This window comes from Bubalus bubalis, chromosome 2 (genome assembly GCF_019923935.1).
Source record: "Bubalus bubalis isolate 160015118507 breed Murrah chromosome 2, NDDB_SH_1, whole genome shotgun sequence".
Classification (NCBI taxonomy): domain Eukaryota; kingdom Metazoa; phylum Chordata; class Mammalia; order Artiodactyla; family Bovidae; genus Bubalus; species Bubalus bubalis.
The window spans coordinates 52,748,074-52,769,434 of record NC_059158.1 but is presented as its reverse complement, the minus strand read 5'-3'; the positions used below and the strand labels follow the sequence as shown (position 1 = coordinate 52,769,434).

The window sequence follows — 21,361 nt, the reverse complement described above, 5'->3', positions numbered from 1 at the left end:
ATATTTTGTTTATATGTTTGACTGTCGATGGACATTTGGGTTGTTCCAGATTTTGACTGCTGTGAAGTCCCCAATTTAATTTCTTTTTGAGTATATGCCTGAGAATAGAATTGCTGGGTCATATGTTTAGCTTTTTGACAATCTGGAAAACTATTTCCCACAGTAATTTCACTGTTTTGCATTCCCACTAGAAAAATGTAAGGGCTCCTCCTCTCCTCCTCTCCTCTTTTGCCACCTCCTCTCCGATACTTGCTATTTCCTCTGATTATAACTATCCTAGTAGGTGTAAAATGGCATCTCACTATGGCTTAGATTTGCATTTTCCTAAAGCCTTTGACTGTGTGGATCACAATAAACTGTGGAAAATTCTGAAAGAGTTGGGAATAGCAGACCACCTGACCTGCCTCTTAAGAAACCTATATGCAGGTCAGGAAGCAACACTTAGAACTGGACATGGAACAACAGACTGGTTCCAAATAGGAAAAGGAGTATGTCAAGGCTGTATATTGTCACCCTGCTTATTTAACTTCTATGCAGAGTACATCATGAGAAACGCTGGGCTGGAAGAAGCACAAGCTGAAATCAAGATTGCTGGGAGAAATATCAAGAACCTCAGATATGTAGATGACACCACCCTTATGGCAGAAAGTGAAGAGGAACTAAAAAGCCTCTTGATGGAAGTGAAAGAGGAGAGTGAAAAAGTTGGCTTAAAGCTCAACATTCAGACACTAAACCATGGCATCTGGTCCCATCACTTCATGGGAAATAGATGGGGAAACAGTGTCAGACTTTATTTTTCTGGGCTGCAAAATCACTGCAGATGGTGACTGCAGCCATGAAATTAAAAGACACTTACTCCTTGGAGGGAAAGTTATGACCAACCTAGATAGCATATTGAAAAGCAGAGACATTACTTTGCCAACAAAGGTTCGTCTAGTCAAGGCTATGGTTTTTCCAGTAGTCATGTATGGATGTGAGAGTTGGACTGTGAAGAAGGCTGAGCACCGAAGAACTGATGCTTTTGAACTGTGGTGTTGGAGAAGACTCTTGAGAGTCCGTTGGACTGCAAAGAGATCCAACCAGTCCATTCTAAAGGAGATCAGCCCTGGGTGTTCTTTGGAAGGAATGATGCTAAACCTGAAACTCCAGTACTTTGGCCACCTCATGCGAAGAGTTGATTCATTGGAAAAGACCCTGATGCTGGCAGGGATTGGGGGCAGGAGGAGAAGGGGACGACAGAGGATGAGATGGCAGGATGGCATCACTGACTCGATGCACATGAGTTTGAGTGAACTCCAGGAGTTGGTGATGGACAGGGAGGCCTGCCATGCTGCAATTCATGGGGTTGCAAAGAGTCGGACACAACTGAGCGACTGAACTGAATGACTAATGATGATGAGCATTAAAGAAATGGCGACTCAAGTCCATTGCCCATTTTTAAAATTTATTTATTTATTTATTTTAAAATTTTATTTTATTTTTAAACCTGAAACACTGTATTACTTTTGCCAAACATCAAAACGAATCCGCCACAGGTATACATACGCTCCCCATCCTGAACCCTCCTCCCTCCTCCCTCCCCACACCATCCCTCTGGGTCGTCCCAGTGCACCAGCCCCAAGCATCCAGTATCATGCATCAAACCTGGACTGGCAACTCATTTCATACATGATATTACACATGTTTCAATGTCATTCTCCCAAATCTTCCCACCCTCTCCCTCTCCCACAGAGTCCATAAGACTGTTCTATACATCAGTGTCTCTTTTGCTGTCTCGTACACAGGGTTATTGTTACCATCTTTCTAAATTCCATATATATGCGTTAGTATACTCTATTGGTGTTTTTCTTTCTGGCTTACTTCACTCTGTATAATAGGCTCCAGTTTCATCCACCTCATTAGAACTGATTCAAATGTGTTCTTTTTAATGGCTGAGTAGTACTCCATTGTGTATATGTACCACAGCTTTCTTATCCATTCATCTGCTGATGAACATCTAGGTTGCTTCCATGTCCTGGCTATTATAAACAGTGCTGGGATGAACATTGGGGTACACGTGTCTCTTTCCCTTCTGGTTTCCTCAGTGTGTATGCCCAGCAGTGGGATTGCTGGATCATAAGGCAGTTCTATTTTCAGTTTTTTAAGGAATCTCCACACTGTTCTCCATAGTGGCTGTACTAGTTTGCATTCCCACCAACAGTGTAAGAGGGTTCCTTTTTCTCCGCACCCTCTCCAGCATTTATTGCTTGTAGACTTTTGGATTGCAGCCATTCTGACTGGTGTGAAATAGTACCTCATAGTGGTTTTGATTTGCATTTCTCTGATAATGAGTGATGTTGAGCATCTTTTCATGTGTTTGTTAGCCATCTGTATGTCTTCTTTGGAGAAATGTCTATTTAGTTCTTTGGCCCATTTTTTGATTGGGTCATTTATTTTTCTGGAGTTGAGCTGTAGGAGTTGCTTGTATATTTTTGAGATTAGTTGTTTGTCAGTTGCTTCATTTGCTATTATTTTCTCCCATTCTGAAGGCTGCCTTTTCACCTTGTTAATAGTTTCCTTTGATGTGCAGAAGCTTTTAAGTTTATTTAGGTCCCATTTGTTTATTTTTGCTTTTATTTCCAATATTCTGGGAGGTGGGTCATAGAGGATCCTGCTGTGATGTATGTTGGAGAGTGTTTTGCCTAAAAATTTGGAACGCTTCATGAATTTGTGTGTCATCCTTGCGCAGGGGCCATGCTAATCTTCTGTGTATCGTTCCAATTTTAGTATGTGTGATGCCAAGCGAGCACTCATTGCCCATTTTTATTGATAAACTGTCTTGTCTTTTTGTCATTGAGTTTTATGTATTTTTATATTCTCCTTATTAAAGCACTATCAGTTATATGATTTGCAAATATTATCTACTATTCTATAGGTTGTCTTTTCACTTTCTGAAAATGTCTTTTTTTTCTTTTTATTTTTTTATTGACGAATAATTGCTTTACAGAATTTTGTTGTTTTCTATAAAAGCTCAACATGAATCAGCCATAGGTATACATATATCCCCTCCCTTTTGAAACTCCCTCCATCTCCCTCCCCATCCCACTCCTCCAGGTTGATACAGAACCCTGTTTGATTTTCCTGAGCCATACCACAAATTCCCATTGGCTATCTAATTCCATATGTTAATGTAAGTTTCCATATTACTCTTTCCATACATCTTACTCTCTCCTCCCCTCTCCCCTTGTCTATAAGTCTATTCTCTAGGTCTGTTTCTCCATTGTTTCCCTGTAAATCAATTCTTCAGTAATGTTTTTCTAGATTCTGTTTATGTGTGTTAGAATATGATATTTATTTTTCTCTTTCTGACTCACTTCACTCTGTATAATAGGTTCTTGGTTCCTTTTAATGGCCGAGTAATATCCCATCGTGTATATGTACCACAACTTCTTTATCCATCATCTGTTGATGGACATCTAGGTTGCTTCCATGTTCTAGCTATTGTTAATAGTGGTGCAATGAGCAATGAGATACATGTGTCTTTTTCAGTTTTGGTTTCCTCAGGGTATATGCCTAGGAGTGGGATTGCTGGGTCATATGGTTGTTCTATTCCTAGTTTTTAAAGGAATCACCATACAGTTGTCCTTAGTGGCTGTATCAGTTTACATTCCCATGAAAAGTACAAGAGTGTTCCCTTTTATCCACACCCTCTCCAGCATTTATTGTTTGTAGACTTTTTGATGAGGGCCATTCTGACTGGTGTGAGGTGATATCTCAGTGTGGTTTTTATTTGCATTCCTCTAATAATGAGCGATGTTGAGCATCTTTTCATGTGTTCATTAGCCATCTGTAAGTCTTCTTTGGAGAAATATCTGTTTAGGTCTTTTTCCCACTTTTTGATTGGGTTGTTTGTTTTTCTGGTTTTGAGCTGTAGGAGCTGCTTGTATAGTTTGGAAATTAATCCTTTGTCAGTTGTTTCATTTGATATTAGTTTCTCCCATTCTGAGGGTTGTCTTTTCACCTTGCTTGTAGTTTCCTTTGCTGTGTAAAAGTTTTAAAGTTTAATCAGGTCTCATTTGTTTACTTTTGTTTTTATTTCCATTACTCTAGGAGATGGGTCATAGAGGATCTTGCTTTGATTTATGTCATCGGGTGTTCTGCCTATGTTTTCCTCTAAGATTTTTATAGTTTCTGGTCTTACATTTAGGCATTTAATCCATTTGCATTTATCTTTGTGTATGGTTCTAATTTTATTCTTGTATACATAGCTGTCCAGTTTTCCCAGGGCCATTTATTGAAGAGGCTGTCTTTGCCCCATTATATATTCTTTCCTCCTTTGTCAAAAATAAAGTACCCATAGGTGCATGGGTTTACTTCTGGGTTTTCTATTATGTTACATTGGTCTATATTTCTATTTTTGTGCCAGTACTATACTTTCTAGATGACTGTAGCTTTGTAGTATAATCTGAAGCAATGAAGGTTGATTCCTCCTTCTCCATTCTTCTTTCTCAAGACTGCTTTGGCTATTTAGGATCTTTTCTGTTTCCATATGAATTGTGAAATTTTTTGTTCTAGTTCTGTGAAAAATGCCATTGGTAATTTGATAGGGATTGCATTGAGTCTGTAGATTGCATTTGGTAGTATAGTCAGTTTCACAACATTGAGTCTTCTACTCAGGAACATGGAATATCTCTCCATCTGTTTATGTCTTCTTTGATTTCTTTCATCAGTGTCTTATAATTTTCTGTGTGGAATTATGTTGTCTCCTTAGGTAAGTTTATCCCTAGATATTTAATTCTTTTTGTTGCAATGGTGAATGGGATTGATTCCTTAATTTCTCTTTCTGATTTTTCATTGTTAGTATATAGAAATGCAAGTGATTTCTGTGTATTGATTTTGTATCCTGCAACTTTGCTAAATTCACTGATTAGCTCTAGTAATTTTCTGATACTATCTTTAGGATTTTCTATGTATAATACCATGTCATCTGCACACATTGAGACCTTTACTTCTTTTCTGATCTGGATTCCTTTTATTTCTTTTTATTCTCTAATTGCTCTAGCTAGGACTATGTTGAATAATAGTGATGAAAGTGGACAACCTTGTGTTGTTCCTAATCTTAGGGGGAATGCTTTCAGTTTTTCACCATTGAGAATAATGTTTTCTGTAGGCTTATCATATGTGGCATTTACAATGTTGAGGTAGGTTCGTTCCTTCTATGCCCATATTTTGAAGAGTTTTAATCATAAATGGGTGCTGAAATTTGTCAAAGGCTTTTTCTACATCTGTTGAGATTATCATATTTTTTTTTACCTTTCAATTTGTTAATATGGTGTACCACATTGATTGATTTGTGTATATTGAAGAATCCTTGCATTCTTGGAATAAACACAACTTTATCATGGGGTATGAGATTTTTTGACGTGTTGCAGAGTTCTGTTTGGTAAAATTTTGTTGAGGATTTTTGCGTCTATATTCATCAGTGATATTGGCCTTTAGTTTTCTTTTTTGTGTTGTCTTTGTCTGGTGTTGGTATCAGGGTGATGGTGGCCTTATATAATGAGTTTGGAAGTGTTCCTTCCTCTGCAATTTTTTGAAAGAGTTTTAGAAGGACTTCTTTAAATGTTTGATAGAATTCTCTTGTGAAGCCATCTGGTCCTGGGCTTTTGTTTTTTACGAGATTTTTGATCACAGCTTCAATTTCAGAGCTTGTAATTGGATTGTTCATAATTTCTATTTCTTCCTGGTTCAATCTTGGAAGATTGAACTTTTCTAAGAATCTGTCCATTTCTTCCTGGTTATCCATTTTATTGCCATATGCTGCTGCTACTGCTGCTAAGTCGCTTCAGTTGTGTCTGCCTCTGTGCGATCCCCGAGACGGCAGCCCACCAGGATTCCCCGTCCCTGGGACTCTCCAGGCAAGAACACTGCAGTGGGTTGTCATTTCCTTCTCCAATGCATGAAAGTGAAAAGTGAAAGTGAAGTCGCTCAGTTGTGTCCGACTCTTCATGACCCCGTGGACTGCAGCCTACCAGGCTCCTCTGCCCATGGGATTTTCCAGGCAAGTGTACTGGAGTGGGGTGCCAATGCCATATAGTTTTTCATAATAGTCTTTTATAATTCTTTGTATTTCTGCATTGTCTGTTGTAACCTCTCCTTTTTCATTTCTAATTTTGTTGATTTGATTCTTCTCTCTTTTTTTTTTTTCTTCATGAATCTGGTTAAAGGTTTCTGTTTTATTATCTTCTCAAAGAACCAACTTTTAGTTTTATTAATCTTTAATATTGTTTCTTTCATTTCTTTTTCATTTATTTCTTCTCAGATCTTTATGATTTCTTTCCTTCTACTAATTTTGTTGTTGTTGTTGTTGTTTTCCCAGTTGTTTTAGGTGTAAAGTTAGGTTGTCTATTCGATGTTTTTCTTGTTTTTTTTGAGGTAGGATTGTGTTGCTATAAACTTCCCTCTTGGAACTGCTTTTGCTGCATCGCATAGGTTTTGAGTTGTCGTGTTTTCATTGTCATTTGTTTCTAGCAATTTTTTGATTTCCCTTTTTCTTCAGTAACCTGTTGGTTATTTAGAAACATGTTTAATCTCCATGTATTTGCATTTCTTACAGTTTTTTTTTCTTGTGATTGACATCTAATCTCATAGTGTTGTGGTCGGAGAAGATGACTGATAAGATCTCAGTTTTCTTAAATTTACTGAGGTTTGATTTGTGACCGAAGATGTGGTCTATCCGGGAGAATGTTCCATGTGCATTTGAGAAGAAGGTGTATTCTTCTGTATTTGGATGGAATGTCCTGAAGATATCAATGAGATCCATCTTATCTAATGTTTCATTTAAGATTTATGTTTCCTTATTAATTTTCTGTTTTGATGATCTGTCCATTAGTGTGAGTGGGGTGTTAAAGTCTCCTACTATTATTGTGTTACTGTCAATTTTTCCTTTTATGTCTATTAGTGTTTGTCTTATATATTGGGTTTTCCTATGATGGGTGCATATATATTTACAATTGCATTGTCTTCCTCTTTGATTGATCCCTTGATCATAATGTAGTGTCCTCCCTTATCTCTTGTAATCTTATTTTAAGGTCTATTTTATCTGATATGAGGATTGCTACTCCAGCTTTCTTTTGCTTCCCATTTGCATGGAATATATTTTTCCAGCCTCTCACATTCAGTCTATATGTGTCTTTAGGTCTGAAGTGGGTTTCTTGTAGACAGCATATATATGGATCTTGTTTTTGTATCCATTCAGCCAGTCTGTGTCTTTTGGTTGGAGCATTTAATACATTTACATTTAAAGTAATCATTAATATATATGTTCTTATTGCCATTTTTTTAATTATTTGGGGTTGATTTTGTAGATCTTTTTCTTCTCTTGTATTTCTTGACTATATAGGTCCCTTTATCATTTGTTGTAAAGCTGGTTTGGTGGTAGTGAATTCTCTTAAATTTTGCTTGTCTGAAAATCTTTTTATTTCTCCAACAATTTTGAATGAGATCCTTGCTGGATACAGTAATCTTGGTTGTAGATTTTTCCCTTTCAGTACTTTAAATATATCCTGCCATTCCCTTCTGGCCTGCAGAGTTTCTGCTGAAAAATCAGTTGTTAAGCATATGGGGTTTCCCTTGTATTGTACTTGTTGCTTCTCCTTTGCTGCTTTTAATATTCTTTCTTTGTGTTTAGTGTTTGTTAGTTTGATTAGTATGTGTCTTGGCGTGTTTCTCCTTGGGTTTATCCTGTATGGGACTCTTTGTGCCTCTTGGACTTGATTGTCTATTTCCTTTTTCATGTTGGGGAATTTTTCAACTATAATTTCTTCAAACATTTCCCCATACCCTTTCTTTTCCTCTTTTTCTTCAGGGACCCCTATAATTTGAATGTTGGTGCATTTAATATTGTCCCTGAGGTCTCTGAGACTATCCTCAGTTCTTCTCATTCTCTTTACTTTATTCTGATCTTCAGAAGTTATTTCCACCAATTTATCTTCCAGCTCACTGATTCGTTCTTTTGCTTCAGATAGTCTGCTATTGATTCCTTCTGGAGTATTTTTAATTCCAGTAATTGTGTTGTTTGTCTCTGTATGTTTATTCTTTAATTTTTCTAGGTCTTTGTTAATTGATTCTTGCATTTTCACCATTTTATTTTCAATGTTTTTGATCAAATTTACTATCATTATTCTGAATTCTTTTTCAGGAAGTTTGCCTATTTCCTCTTCATTTATTTGAGCTTCTGTGTTTCTAGTTTGTTCCTTCATTTGTTTAGTATTTCTCTGCCTTTTGATTATTATTATTATTTTTTTTTAACTTATTGAGTTTGAGAACTCCTTTTCCCAGGCTTCAAGGTTGAATTCTTTCTTCCTTTTGATTTCCGCCCTCCTGTGGTTGGACCAGTGGTTTGTGTAAGGTTCCTATAGGGTGAGATTTGTGCGAGTTTTTGTTTGTTTGTTTGTTTGTTTTTCCTCTAATGAGCAAGGCTGAGTGAGATGGTAATCCTGTCTGCTGATGATTGGGTTTTTATTTTTGTTTTGTTTGTTGTTTAGATGAGGCATCCTGCACAGGGTGCTATTGGTGGTTGGGTGATACTAGGTTGTCTTTTATTTAGGTGGTTTTCTTTGTATGAGTGCTCGCTATTTGCTACTCCCTTCAGAAAACGAAGATCATGGCATCCAATCCCATCACTTCATGGGAAATAGATGGGGAAACAGTGGAAACAGTATCAGACTTTATTTTTTGGGGTGGCAAAATCACTGCAGATGGTGATTGCAGCCATGAAATTAAAAGATGCCTACTCCTTGGAAGGAAAGTTATGAGCAACCTAGATAGCATATTCAAAAGCAGAGACATTACTTTGCCAACAAAGATCCGTCTAGTCAAGGCTATGGTTTTTCCAGTAGTCATGTATGGATGTGAGAGTTGGACTCTGAAGAAGGCTGAGCGCCGAACTGTGGTGTTGGAGAAGACTCTTGAGAGTCCCTTGGACTGCAAAGAGATCCAACCAGTCCATTCTAAAGGAGATCAGCCCTGGGATTTCTTTGGAGGGAATGATGCTGAAGCTGAAACTCCAGTACTTTGGCCACCTCATGCGAAGAGTTGACTCATTGGAAAAGACTCTGATGCTGGGAGGGATTGGGGGCAGGATGAGAAGGGGACGACAGAGGATGAGATGGCTGGATGGCATCACTGACTTGATGGACATGAGTCTGAGTGAACTCCAGGAGTTGGTGATGGACAGGGAGGCCTGGTGTGCTGCGATTCATGGGGTCGCAAAGAGTAGGACACGACTGAGTGACTGAACTGAAATGAGGTATGTTTTCCGGTAGTTCAGGGTCTTGGAGTCACTATTCCCAGTCCAAAGTCTCAGGGATTGATCTCTGACCAGGAATGAAGATTCAAGTGGTTTCTTATGGCATTAAGTGAGATTAAAACAAATATCCAAAAATGAGAAAGCAAAGATGAACTCCAGACAAGTGCCAGTTACAAAATCAAGCAAATAATAATTAAAATAATGGAATATACACATATACATATACACCCATGAGCAAAGTCAAAACAGTCCAACCAAAATAAAGTACAATAGATTGACCTGGTGAAGAAAGGAAATCAAAAATTGCATTTTCTTGTTAAGAACAAAACTAAGTAAAGCACAAGGCAGAAAACAAAACTAAAGCAAGGTACCAAGTGGGGAATAAAGCAATGAAAACAAAACTAACAAATATGTTGAGAAGAAAAGAAAGAAAGTAAAGGAAGAAAGAATAGATATGCAAAGTTAAATAGAGGTAGATGAAAAAGATTTATATACATTAAAGATTAACTGCAAGGGGAAAAAAACAGTAGGAAAGGAAAACAAATGAATAAATATAGAAAAAGCAATAGGTTTAAAAAAAAGTTAAAATTATAAAAAAAAGAAGAAAGAAAAAAATGGAAGAAGAAAACAAAACAAAACAAAACAAAACAAAAAACCCCGAAAACTCCACAGAACTGCAAAAGCTCAACATAGATACAGAGGCTTATAACAACAATAAAAAGTGTGACTGAATATACACATATACATATACACACATAAGCAAAATCAAAACAGCCCAACAAAAATAAAGTAAAATAGATTGACCTGGTGAACAGAGGAAACCAAAAATTATGTTTACCAGAACAAAATTAACTAAAGCACTGACTGGAAAACAAAATGAAAGCAAGATGCCAATTTGGGAATAAAGCAATGAAAATAAAACTAACAAATATGTTGAGAGGAAAGGAAAGAAGTAGAAGAATGAAAGAATAAGTATGCAAAGTTAAATAGAGGTAGATAAAAAAGATTTATATACATTAAAGATTAATTGCAAGGTGAAAAGAACAGTAGGAAAAATAAACAAAGGAATAAATGTAGAAAAATAATAATAGGTTTAAAAAATTAAAAATTAAAATTAAAGAAAGAAAAAAGGAAAACTCCCCAGAATGGCAAAAGCTTAGTGTAGAGGCAGAGGTTTATAACAATAATAAAAAATGTGACTGACAAAGATAAAAAAAGCTCAAAAGTTTAATTAGATTGCATCAGTTCAGTTCAGTTCAGTTGCTCAGTCGTGTCCGACTCTTTGCGACCCCATGAATCACAGCACACCAGGCCTCCCTGTCCATCACCAACTCCTGGAGTTCAGTCAGACTCATGTCCATCAAGTCAGTGATGCCATCCAGCCATCTCATCCTCTGTCGTCCCCTTCTCCTCCTGCCCCCAATCCATCCCAGCATCAGAGTCTTTTCCAATGAGTCAAGTCTTCACATCAGGTGGCCAAAGTACTGGAGTTTTAGCTTTAGCATCATTCCTTCCAAAGAACACCCAGGACTGATCTCCTTCAGAATGGACAGGTTGGATCTCTTTGCAGTCCAAGGGACTCTCAAGAGTCTTCTCCAACACCACAGTTCAAAAGCATCAATTCTTCTGTGCTCAGCTTTCTTCACAGTCCAACTCTCACATCCATACATGACCACTGGAAAAACCATAGCCTTGACTAGACGAACCTTTGTTGGCAAAGTAATGTCTCTGCTTTTGAATATGTTATCTAGGTTGTTCATAACTTTCCTTCCAAGGAGTAAGCATCTTTTAATTTCATGGCTGCAGTCACCATCTGCAGTGATTTTGGAGCCCAGAAAAATAAAGTCTGATACTGTTTCCACTGTTTCCCCATCTATTTCCCATGAAGTGATGGGACCAGATGCCATGATCTTTGTTTTCTGGATGTTGAGCTTTAAGCCAGATTTTTGACTCTCCACTTTCACTTTCATCAAGAGGCTTTTTAGTTCCTCTTCACTTTCTGCCATAAGGGTGGTGTCATCTGCATATCTGAGGTTATTGATATTTCTCCCGGCAATCTTGATTCCAGCTTGTGCTTCTTCCAGCCCAGCGTTTCTCATGATGTACTCTGCATATAAGTTAAATAAGCAGGGCGACAATATAGTGCCAATAAAAGCAACAACTACAATGGTGGGGGGCGGGGGATGGGGGGTGTGGGGAGAAAAAAAGATCCAAAAGAATCTACAGAACAAGTCAAAACATGAGAATAATAAATGTTTTTCTTGAGTCACTGCTGTCAGAGTACTTTCCCTTGCTGGAGGTCACAGTCCACCTCACCTTCCTAGGATACCCTCCAACACAGAAGTGCATGCAGAACACCAGCTGAGATCTCTGGACCTGTTGTGGGGGCAGCTCAGATTCTAATGTGGTCCTACTCCTGTGTGTTCTTGCTTCAAATGTCCACAGCTATCAGAACTAGTGCATTTTCTTTTGTGGGAGCTCTCAGTGATCTTTTATATATTCCATAGACACAGTCTGCTTAGTTGATCATGTGGATTTAATCTGCAGCTTGTATAGCTGGTGGGAAGTTTTGGGTCTTCTTCCTTAGTCACACTGCCCCTGGGTTTCAATTGTGGTTTTATTTCCACCTCCACATGTAGGTCATCTACTGGGGTTTGCTCCTGAGGCTGCCCTGGAGGACTTGGTTTGCCCCTGTGAGGGTCAGGTGTGGAGGTGGTGCAACTGCTTGGGTTGCAGGGGTTCTGGCAGCACCAGGTACTCAGGGAAGTTAGCGGCTTGGGCAGCAGGAAATATAGTGCTCTAGAAGGGTATGGCAACCCGTATTGGCCAATACGCCCCAGTATTCTTGCCTGGAGAACCCCCTTCCCTGACAGAGAAGCCTGGCAGGCCACAGTCTACAGGGTTGCAAAGAGTCGGACACTACTGAAGCAATCCTATGTGCATAGAAGCAAGACTTTTTTTTTTTGCTTGTGGTAGCTCTGGCCCAGTGAGAGTTGGGCATAAAGGTGGCACAGCTGCTTGGCTTGCAGGGATCCTGGCGGTGCCAAGTTGCAGGGACATGGACTGCCTCCGATGCAGGAGTTATGGCCCTATCAGAGTCTTTTTTCATGCCTCTTGTAGCTGGCAATCAGAAGGCCTCTTTAGCCAGTTTTTGTCTGTAGCTCTGCAGGTTCAGGCACTTAGAGGGCTCCCTTGCTTGAGGTCCTTCTCTGTTGTTTGGTGTGTCAGGCACATAGAGGGGGCCCCCGGCTTGGGTCCTACTCTGTAGATCGGCAGCCTCAGGCACTTAAAGGGGCACCCTTGGTGGGGTTCTACTCTGTGGTTCAGCGCATCAGTCACTTAAAGGAGCACCATGGGTGGGGTCCTACTCTGTAGTTCAGTGCATCAGGCCAGCCTCTCTATTGGTCAGCTGCCAATGCTGGTGTGTGGGGGGAGAGAGGCTATAGTGATGGCTTCACCTGGTATGCATGACTCAGCAGTATCGCCTTGCTTCCATGGCTTCCTGGCTTTCCTCCACAGGCATTTCCCACCACAGTCTCCTCCCTCACATCCCCTTGATCTGTCTCTTGCAGTCAACAGCAGCCCTCACCCTGGGATTGCTCCATAAACGCTATGCTCCAGCTCCCAGCTGCTGCCCCTTTCAGGGGACCTGTGTCCCTGTCTGGGATATGTATATATGTGGCAGGGACTGTCTGATTCTCATTCCATTTAGGCTGCCACAGATCAGCTGTTTCCCTCTCAGCCTTAAATGTTCTTCCTCTGACTCAGGCAATTGCCCTAATGTGGGGATAAAACTCCTGCTTCAGTTCCCCCACCCACCAAGGGCAGGTCCAATCCTACTAACACTCCTGTTTTCCACCCTAGTTCCTTCATCCTACCGAGTTTTGCATGGTTCTATATATTCTTTTCCACTGGTCAGGTACTCCTGTCCACTCTCAGCTGGTGTTCTGTATGCACTTCTGTGTCTGAAGGTGTATTCCTGATGTATCCATGCAGAGAGATGTACTCCACATTCAGCTACCCCTCCACTATCTTCTTCTCTCTGATAATGTCTTTTGATGCACAAAAGGTTTTAATTTTGATGAAGTCCAATTTGTTTTTTCCTATGTTGTTTGTGTTTTACTATCATATCTAAGAATCCATTGCCAAATCCAAGGTCAGAAAGATTTACCTTTATGTTTTCTTCTAAGACTTTTATGGCTTTAACTGTTATATTTTTCACTGATACATTCAGAGTTAATTTTGTATATGGTGTGATGAAGGGGTCCAACTTTATTCTTTTGCATGTGGAAATTCAGTTGTCCTAGCTCAATTTGTTGAAGAGATGACTCTTTTTCCATTGAATGGATGTGACAGCCTTCTCAAAAATAAATTGGTCATAGATATATGGGTTTATTTATGGACTCTAAATTCTATTCCAGTACCCCACTGTTTTTATTGCTGTAGCTTTGTAGCAACTTTTGAAATTAGGAAATATGAGTTCTCTGACTTTGCTCTTTTTCAAATGGTTTTGACTGTTTGGGAACCCTTGCAATCCCATGATTTTGAGAGTTGGATTTTCCATTTATGCAAGGAAAGCATTTTTGTTAGAAAATACACTTAATCTGTAGGTCTCTTTGGGTCATATTAACATCTTAGAAATATTAAGGTTTTCTACTCACAAAGATAGGATTTCTCTTTGTTAACTTTTTTTCCAGCAATGTTTCTAGTTTTCAGTGTACAAATCCTTTACCTTTTCAGTTTATTTATTCCCTGGTATTCTATTCTTGGGCTTCGCTGATGGCTCAGACAGTAAAGAATCTGCTCACAATGTAGGAGACCTGAATTTGATCCCTGGATTGGGAAGATCCTTTGGAGAAGGAAATGGCAACCCCACTACAGAATTTGTGCCTGGAAAATAACAAGACAGGAGAGCCCAGTTGGCTACAGTCTATGGGGTTGTAAAGAATTGGACATGACTGAGGACTAACACTTTCATTTTTTTTTTTTCTATTCTTCTATATGCTCTTGAAATACAGTTGCTTACTTATTTTTTTCCAGTTAACTTACTGCAAATATATAGAAACACAACTGACATTTGTGCATTGATTTCATACCCTGCATATTGTTTGTTGCTTTTTTCTGGATTCTTTTTCTGCAGATTTTCTATGTATAAGACAATGTTATCTGTTAGTATTTAGTTTTACTTCTTACTTTCCAACTCAGAGACCTTTTATTTCTTTTTCTTGATAATTTTTTCTGCATTGAAGTTCCAGTTCAGTGTTGAATAGAAGTGATAAAAGTGGGCATACTTATTTTATCCATGATCTTAAGCTAAAATCTTTCATCCTTTCACTAATGAGTATGGTGTTCAGTTCAGTTCAGTTCAGTCACTCAGTCGTGTCCGACTCTTTGCGACCCCATGAATCGCAGCATGCCAGGCCTCCCTGTCCATCACCAACTCCCAGAGTTTACCTAAACTCATGTCCATCGAGTCAGTGATGCCATCCAGCCATCTCATCCTCTGTTGTCCCCTTCTCCTCCTGCCCCCAATCCCTGCCAGCATCAGGGTCTTTTCCAACGAGTCAACTCTTCACATGAGGTGGCCAAAGTACTGGAGCTTCAGCTTCAGCATCAGTCCTTCCAAGGAATACCCAGGACTGATCTCCTTTAGAATGGACTGTCTGGATCTCTTTGCAGTCCAAGGGACTCTCAAGAGTCTTCTCCAACACCACAGTTCAAAAGCATCAATTCTTCGGCTCTCAGCTTTCTTCAGAGTCCAATTCTCACATCCATACATGACCACTGGAAAAACCATAGCCTTGACTAGACGGACCTTTGTTGGCAAAGTAATGTCTCTGCTTTTGAATATGCTGTCTAGGTTGGTCATAACTTTCCTTCCAAGGAGTAAGCGTCTTTTAATTTCATGGTTGCAATCACCATCTGCAGTGATTTTGGAGCCCAGAAAAATAAAGTCTAACACTGTTTCCACTGTTTCCCCATTTATTTCCCATGAAGTGATGGGACCAGATGCCATGATCTTCATTTTCTGAGTGTTGAGCTTTAAGCCAACTTTTTCACTCTCCATTTTCACTTCCATCAAGAGGCTTTTTAGTTCCTCTTCACTTTCTGCCATAAGGATGGTGTCATCTGCATATCTGAGGTTATTGATATTTCTCCCAGCAATCTTGATTTCAGCTTGTGCTTCTTCCAGCCCAGCATTTCTCATGATGTACTCTGCATATAAGTTAAATAAGCAGGGTGACAATATACAGCCTTGACGTACTCCTTTTCCTATTTGGAACCAGTCTGTTTTCCATGGTGTTAGCTGTGGATTTTTTGTAAAGTTCCTTTATCATGTTGATGAAGAAACTTCCCTTTTATTCTTATTTTTCTGGGTATTTTTAATTATAAAGATGCTGGATTTTGTCAAATATCTTTTCTGTGTCAATTGAGATAATCATATAATTTTTCCCCTTTCATTCCATTAATGTATTGTTGTTGTTGTTCAGTCACTCAGTCGTGTTCAACTCTTTGTGACCCCATGGACTGTAGCACGCCAGGCTTCCCTGTCCTTCACTATCTCCTGGACTTTGCTCAAATTTGTGTACATTGAGTCAATGATGCCATCCAACTATCTCATCCTCTGCTGCACCCTTCTCCTCCTGCCTTCAATCTTTTCCAGCATCAAGGTCTTTTTCAATGAGTTGGCTCTTTGCATCAGGTGGCCAAGGTATTGGAGTTTCAGCTTCAGCATCAGTCCTTCCAATGAGTATTCAGGACTGATTTCTTTTAGGATTGACTGGTTTGATCTCCTTGGAGTCCAAGGGACTCTCAAGAGTCTTCTCCAGCACCACAATTCAAAAGCATCGACTCTTCTGTATTAAAGCCTTCTTTATGGTTCAGCTGTCACATCTGTACATGACTACTGGAGAAACTATAAGTTTAATTAGATGGACCCATGTTGGTAAAGTGACATCTCTGCTTTTTAATACACTGTCTAGGTTTGTCATAGTTTTTCTTCCAAGAAATGAGAGTCTTTTAATTTCCTGGCTGTAGTCAGCACCCAAAGTGATTTTGGAGCTGAAGAAATTAAAATCTGTCACTGATTCCATTGTTTCCCCGTCTATTTGCCATGAAGTGATGGGACTAGATGCCATGATCTTTGTTTTTTGAATGTTGAGTTTTAAGCCAGCTTTTTCTCTCTCCTCTTTCATTTTCATCAAGAGGCTTTTTAGTTCCTCTTCCCTTTCTGCCATTAGGGCAGTGTCATCTGCTTATCTGAGGTTATTGATATTTCTCCAGGCAATCTTGGTTCCAGCTTGAACTTCATCCAGTCCGGCATTTCTTATGATGTACTCTGCATATAAGATAAATAATCAAGGTGACAATATACAGCCTTGATGTACTCCTTTCCCAGTTTTGAACCAGTCCGTTGTTCTATGTCCGGTTCTAACTGTTGCTCTTTGACTTGCATACAGGTTTCTCAAGAGACAGGTAAGTTGGTCTGGTATTCCCATCTCTTTTAGGGATTTTCCACAGTTTATTGTGATCCACAGTCAAAGGCTTTAGTGTCGTCAGTAAAGAAGTAGATGTTTTTCTGGAATTCCTTTGCTTTTTCTATGATCCAACAGATGTTGGCAATTTGATCTCTGGTTCCTCTGCCTTTTCATTTTTAAAATTAATTAATTTATTTTAATTGGAGGCTCATTATTTACAATATTGTAGTGGTTTTTGCTATACATTGACATGAATCAGCCATAGGTGTACATATGTCCCCCATTCTGAACCTCCCCGCCTCCCCCATCTCCCTCCCTATCCTATCCCTCAGGGTCATCCCAGTGCGTCCTGTCTCATGCATTGAACCTGGACTGGTGATCTATTTCACATATGTTAATATATATGTTTCAATGCTATTATCTCAAATCATCCCACCTTCCCCTTATCCCACAGAGTCCAAAAGTCTGTTCTTTATATCTGTGTCTCTTTTGCTGTCTTGCATATTGTTACCATCTTTCTAAATTCCATATATACACATTAATATACTGTATTGGTGTTTTTTATTCTGACTTACTTCACTCTGTATAATAGGCTCCAGTTTGATCCACCTCATTAGAAGTGATTCGAATGCATTCTTTTTAATAGCTGAGTAATACTTCATTGTGTATATGCACCACGGCTTTTTTATCCATTCATCTGCTGATGGACATCTAGATTGCTTCCATGTCCTAACTATTGTAAACAGTGCTGTGATTAATGTTGGGGTACATATGTCTCTTTCAGTTCTGGTTTCCTCGGTATGTATGCCCAGCAGTGAGATTGCTGGGTTGTATGGCAGTTCTATTTCCAGTTTTTTTTTTTTTAAGGAAACTCCACACTGTTCTCCATAGTGACTGTACTAGTTTGCATTCCACCAACAGTGTAAGAGGGTTCCCTTTTCTCCATACCCTCTTGAGCATTTATTGTTTGTAGACTTTTTGATAGCAGCCATCTGAATGGCGTGAGATGGTACCTAATTTTGGTTTTGATTTGCATTTCTATGATAATGAGTGATGTTGAGCATCTTTTCATGTGTTTGTTAGCCATCTTAGCCATCTGTATGTCTTCTTTGGAGAAATGTCTGTTCAGTTCTTTGGCTCATTTTTCGATTGGGTCACTTATTTTTCTGGAATTGAGCTGCAGGAGCTGCTGGTATATTTTTGAGATTAATTCTTGGTCAGATGCTTCTTTTGCTATTATTTTCTCCTATTCTGAAGTCTGTATTTTCACCTTGCTTATAGTTACCTACCAGGGTCCAGCCCTGTAGGAGCCAGGGATCTCTCGGGAGGATGGTGTTGGCGATTAAAAGATAAATAATAGATAAAAGGAGAAAGAGACAGGGAAAGAATTTTGCAGTTAAGAAAATAGAGGAGAGAAAAGAGGCTGATATTCCTTGGTTTATGCAGAAAGCCAATAAAGCCCCAGCACAGGACTTGCTCTGTTCACGTAGGCCTCAGGCACCCTCTCGAATCACAGAAGGTGCCCCACCTTAGGCACCTTCTCGAGTGGGTCTTAGAAGCCCAGACAGGAAAGTGAACACAGAGGGCCCCTGCACTCCAGGGGATCAGACTGAAAAGGAAAAGGAAAGAGAAAAAAAGAACGACACGGGGAGACCAAGCGTGGAGCAAGGCCCGTAGCTTTATTTTCAAAGGGAGCTTATATACCTTAAGTTGTACATAGAGGATAATAGGGGGTGTGAAATCATGCAAAGTCAGCAGTCTTTGATCCTTATTGAGACCAGGCTTTATTTTCTGCAAACTTATTGTATACAAATGGTTTAGGTGATTTACATCATCTTATGGCCAGAAGGCCTGTTAACATTTTATGACTCTGATAAAGGTTTGTCAACCATAAGACTTATTTTCTCTAAGATTAATTATTTTAAAGTTTGGCACCATCCTCCGAAGGTGTTAGATAAAGTTGCATTCCAATAGGGCAGAAGTGCAGTGGGTTTACAACAAGGAAAGAATTTATTACCTTAAGGGTTTAAAGTTGTTAGCACCAAGGCCACTACTTACTTTTTCTATGTACCAACTATATTAATACACTTTTAAGGATGCAATACAGGGGATGTGGAAACTTGGCAGCAAGCATTGGCTCAACAATGAAATCTTCTACTAGTTCTAACAATTTCTAACTCTCCGAGAGGCTCTATACTATTTGAATATCTTAAGCTTCCCATGCCTCTCGCGGTGGGTAAACCTGTCAGGCAAGTTAGAGAGCCGTCTGAGGGGTTTGGATTTAAACACTCCTATTATGCCCAGGAGGCTAATTAGCTAGAGCTCTAAGTTGATTTCCTTCAGAAAAAAGGTGGTTGGGGATAACCCCCGTGACTGTTAGAGAAGTTGGTGAAAGTCATGAAGCAGTAAAACAGACAGGCTCTGGTTTTGGAGTAGACACTCAGGCAGGCCCAGAGGGGCACCCCTTGAGTTCTGGCTCACCTTGCCCACCAGAACTCTCCCACATGACCTTGTCATGGGTGGGGACTCCCATGCTGGCTCCCGGCAGTTACCTTCATTGTGCAAAAGCTTTTAATTTTAATTAGGTCCCGTTTATTTTTGCTTTCATTTCCATTACTCTTGGAGGTGGGTCATAGAGGATCCTTCTGTGATCTACGTCAGAGAGTGTTTTGCCTATGTTTTCCTCTAGGGGTTTTATAGTTTCTGGTCTTACATTTAGATTTTTAATCCATTTTGAGTCTATTTTTGTGTATGGTATTAGAAAGTGTTCTAGTTTCATTCTTTTACAAGTAGTCAACCAGTTTCCCAGCACCACTTGTTAAAGAGATTGTCTTTTCTCTACTGTATATTCTTGCCTCTTTTGTCATGGATAAGGTGTCTATAGTGCGTGGATTTATCTCTGGGCTTTCTATTTTGTTCCATTGATCTATATTTCTGTCTTTGTGCAGTACCATACTGTCTTGATGACTGTAGCTTTGTAGTATAGTCTGCAGTCAGGCAGGTTGATTCCTCCAGTTCCATTCTTCTTTCTCAAGATTGCTTTGGTTTTCAAGATTTGTGTGTGTGTGTTTCCATACAAATTGTGAAATTATTTGTTCTAGTTATGTGAAAAATACTGTTGGTAGCTTGATGGGGATTGCATTGAATCTATAGATTTCTTTGGGTAGTATACTCATTTTCACGATATTTATTCTTTTGATCCATGAACCTGGTATATTTCTCCATCTATTTGTGTCATCTTTGATTTCTTTCATCAGTGTTTTATAGTTATCTATATATAGTTCTTTTGTTTCTTTAGGTAGACTTATTACTAAGTATTTTATTCTTTTCATTGCAATGATGAATGGAATTGTTCCCTTAATTTCTCTTTCTGTTTTCTCAATGTTAGTGTATATGAATGAAAGGGATTTCTGTGTGTTAATTTCATATCCTGCAACTTTACTATATTTATTGATTAGCTCTAGTAATTTTCTGGTGGAGTCTTTAGGGTTTTCTATTTAGAGGATCATGTCATCTGCAAACAGTGAGAGTTTTACTTCTTCCCTTCCAATCTGTATTCCTTTTATTTCTTTTTCTTCTCTGACTGCTATGGCTAAAACTTCCAAAACTGTTGAATAGTAGTGGTGAGAGTGGGCACCCTTGTCTTCTTCCAGACTTTAGGGGAAATGCTTTCAACTTTTCAACATTGAGGATAATGTTTGCTGTGGGTTTATCATATATGGCTTTTATTATGTTGAGGTATGTTCCTTCTATTCCTGCTTTCTGGAGGGTTTTTATCATAAATGGTTGTTGAATTTTGTCAAAGGCTTTCTCTGCATCTATGGAGATGATCATATTATTTTTATCTTTCAATATGTTAATATGTTGTATCAGATATTACATATTGAAGAATCCTTGCACCCCTGAGATAAAGCCCACTTGATCATCTTGTTAATGTGTTGTTAGATTCTGTTTGCTAGAGGTTTGTTGAGGATTTTTACATCTTAGTTCATCAGTGGTATTGGTCTGTAGTTTTCTTTTTTTGTGGCATCTTTGTCTGGTTTTGGTATTAGGGTGATAGTGGCCTCATAGAATGAGTTTGGAAGTTTTTCTTCCTCTACAATTTTTTGGAAGAGTTTGAATAAGATAGGTGTTAGCTCTGCTCTAAATGTTTGGTAGAATTCAGCTCTGAAGCCATCTGGTCCTGGGCTTTTGATTGTTGGAAGATTTTTTATTACAGTTTCAGTTTCTATGTTTCTGATGGGTTTGTTAAGATTTTCTATTTCTTCCTGATTCAGTTTTGGAAAGTTACACTTTTCTAAGTATTTGTCCATTTCTTCCAAGTTGTCCATTTTATTGACATATATTTGTTTACAGTAGTCTCTTTTGATCCTTTGCATTTCTGTGTTGTCTGTTGTAATTTCTCCATTTTCATTTCTAATTTTGTTGATTTGATTCTTCTCTATTTTTTTTCTTGAAGAGTCTGGCTAATGATTTGTCTATTTTATTTATATACTCAAAGATCCCACTTTTAGGTTTGTTGATTTTGGCTATGGTCTCCTTTACTTCTTTTCATTTATTTCTGCTCTAATTTTTATTATTTCTTTCCCTCTAC

At 38.8% G+C, this 21,361-nt stretch overlaps 1 protein-coding gene and 1 non-coding gene across 5 annotated transcripts in view; one reads left to right on the top strand and one right to left on the bottom strand.

The window, feature by feature from the left end:
- OCA2 (OCA2 melanosomal transmembrane protein) overlaps positions 1-21,361 on the top strand; it is a 317,417-nt gene that overhangs the window by 188,638 nt on the left and 107,418 nt on the right. The gene's annotated exons all lie outside the window — the stretch shown is intronic.
- LOC112583163 lies at positions 2,684-2,789 on the bottom strand. Its single transcript, XR_003107506.2, has one exon. It is a non-coding gene; the product is annotated as a U6 spliceosomal RNA (small nuclear RNA).